This window comes from Lupinus angustifolius, unplaced genomic scaffold, assembly GCF_001865875.1.
Source record: "Lupinus angustifolius cultivar Tanjil unplaced genomic scaffold, LupAngTanjil_v1.0 Scaffold_446, whole genome shotgun sequence".
Taxonomy (NCBI): domain Eukaryota; kingdom Viridiplantae; phylum Streptophyta; class Magnoliopsida; order Fabales; family Fabaceae; genus Lupinus; species Lupinus angustifolius.
This window is the reverse complement of record NW_017727841.1, coordinates 34,914-37,664: the sequence shown is the minus strand read 5'-3', so window position 1 is coordinate 37,664 and position 2,751 is coordinate 34,914. Positions and strand designations below refer to the sequence as shown.

The window sequence follows — 2,751 nt, the reverse complement described above, 5'->3', positions numbered from 1 at the left end:
GAAATAGCTTACTGTATCAGGGAAATGCCCTCAACGAAATGAAAATGAAAATGAATGAATTTTTGCATAATTCACACAACATAATACACTTATACCTCAGGAAGTCTTATATTACATTGTGAAAGAAGATCATGGGCATTTCGTAAGATATCCAACAGGGAGCCATCAGGTGTCTGCATGTAATTGCAGAATATCTTAGATATTTAAGAGCAACAATCATTGGCAATTCCAAAACATAAATTACAGTTTTTGTCTTGGTGTCATTAGTTTAATTCAAACTGTTTCAGAAACTTGAAAATAATCCTTATACTTCATAGAGCATCTACTGAGGCTATCCTACTGACACTGGTGTTCTAGAACACAGCAGTATGACACTCAGATGGGGCAAAAACTGCTAAGTAAGTAAGTACTACCCAATTATTCTGGTAAAAGTGCAAACCCCAGAATAAGAAGTTACAAGGATGTCTAAGGTCATTATGGAGCTTGGAATGGTATCAAGATAATGGAAGCTCACAAGTAACAATGTTTAGTCCTCCCAATCTAGACAGAATAGATAATTGAAACATGATAAGGAAATCAAACCTGGTGTAAAGACTTGTCTCCATGTCTTCTTTTTTTCTTAGCAGATGAGGTAACCCTTCTTCGTTCATTATATACAATAAATGTATCCAGCTTATCTGCTCACAAACATATAACGATGTTGTTAAACTAAAATAAACGTTAAAGGAAAAGGGAAAGGGGCATGATTAATGAGATCAAACGGATAGATCATGATATACCTTCCACACCATTTAAACACCTAGATGAAAATTTATTGGAAAAATTGTCTGCTATATTTTGCATTGTACACTCTAGTCTGCCACCAGAGACACTAGTGAATCACAATAAAAATGGGATCAGTAACATGCAATATTCAGCAGTATAATTATAGCTATATAACATTTCATTTGCTGGAAAATGTGACTTAGAGAAGCTAAGAGCCATAAAGGAAAAGGTTGAAGAATCTACCCTGACCAATGGCAATAAGTAATGAACATGATAGCAGATAATCACTGATGAAAGTCCATATCAATTTCATTTTTATGTCAATGGAGACACAAACAAGGGGGAAGCTACAAAAAAGTATAACTATAGAAGTATGAATGTATCAATGAAAACATGGGATGTATAATATTTACCCATGCACGAAATTAGTAGTTCCATCTAGAGGATCAACGATCCATGTGGGTTCATCTGGAAGTTCGGTAGTGCCAAAACAACACCGGTTTCTTCCCCAATGAACTAATCAGAATCAAAATTAAAGAAATGTTGTTAAGGAAATAATAAGAAGTAGAAAATGGTAGCCAAGTTAAATACGATTATAGTAAAAGAGGGTAAAGGTGAGAATAAACCTTATGAGTGGGGTAAATTTGCTTAAGATGATTAAATATGATATCTTCACATGCTTTGTCAATCTCAGTAACCAAATCAACCTTTGTTGGATAGAAAGAACAATTAGTATGAATAAAAAAGGTTATTAATTATTAATTGGCAGATGGAGAATAATAATGAAGGAGAAATTGAAAGAGTAAATGAAAACCTATCCTTTGTGCTCCACATGTTTGGTGTTGTAGAAACATTTTCGAATAATCTGGAATCAAATGAAATGAAAGGATACCATTATTTGATTCAACAGAGATAGAAACAAAGAGAGAATTTGAGTAACTAACCTCGCCAGCTTTGTGAGTAGCGTCTATTGCAGATGCAGAGAAATTGGGAGAACAAATCTAATATTATTTGCGATAAAAACCAAATCATAATTACAATTGCAATGGAAGAAGGGGCACATATTATTCAATATTTGATTGAACCATACCTACAATAATCTATCAACAGAACCCAGATTTAGAAGCAGAAGCTTAAACATAGACTAATAAAAAACTCATAAGTTAGGGATTTCAACATATTTGGGGAAATCAATAGAAGATTTAGAAAATGTGAAATTAGATAATGAGGATTAATAATTATAGTATAAGTATCAATAAATTAGGTATTTTTATACAAAATTGAAGAGAATCAAACCTTGGAAGAAGCTTCCATTTGATTTGGTGTTGTTGAACTCAAAACAATGAAGAGAACCAAATTCATATACTTAAACTTGCTTGAATGATTGAAGGAGAGTGAACGAGAGAGAAGACGTAAGAGTAAATGAGAGAGAAGAGAGTGAAGGAGAGAGAAGAGAAGACAATGAAGGATATTGGAAAAAGTGAGAAATGGGAAAATAAAGAGAGAGAAATGAACAGTGCAACAAGAGAGTGAAAAAACTGTTTGTTCATTTTTGTTCAACTTGAGCACTAAATATAACAATTTGTGTGTTTTGTAATAATTTAGCTACGTTTTTGGACAATGTGGCAACCATAGTGTGCCCATTTTGCAATTTTTTTGTAGTGGTTGAATAATGATCAAATAATTCCTTATTTTCGTTTTTGGATTTTAAACAATTTTTAAAGATGTTTTAAGTGACTTAATTAATATTTACTACCTAATTATGAAAATATTTTATTTCTAAAAAAACTTGTCAAATTTTCATTAATTTTCGTTACCTAATTAGACAAATTTTTTTTTTATGAAAAGTATATTTTCGTGATTCTATAAAATTCAAATTGTTGTTTTTCACCATATTATAAGTAATAGAATAATTATGGAATTTCATAGTGACACTATAAAATTTATACCGAAAAAATGTTTCAGATACTATTAATTTTTTAATAT

At 31.4% G+C, this 2,751-nt stretch overlaps 1 long non-coding RNA gene across 2 annotated transcripts in view; it reads right to left on the bottom strand.

The window, feature by feature from the left end:
* The window catches only part of LOC109341372, a 3,101-nt gene extending 887 nt beyond the window's left edge, over positions 1-2,214 (bottom strand). Inside the window, exons 1-8 of one of the 2 annotated variants that reach the window (XR_002106943.1) lie at positions 2,062-2,214; positions 1,710-1,865; positions 1,580-1,630; positions 1,392-1,472; positions 1,179-1,281; positions 780-871; positions 583-677; positions 96-173 (exon numbers count right to left, since the gene is read on the bottom strand). This is a non-coding gene — a long non-coding RNA (uncharacterized LOC109341372). The remainder of the gene's footprint in view (positions 1-95; positions 174-582; positions 678-779; positions 872-1,178; positions 1,282-1,391; positions 1,473-1,579; positions 1,631-1,709; positions 1,866-2,061) is intronic. The other variant, XR_002106944.1, reaches the window with a different exon arrangement.
* Between the last annotated feature and the right edge of the window lie 537 nt (positions 2,215-2,751).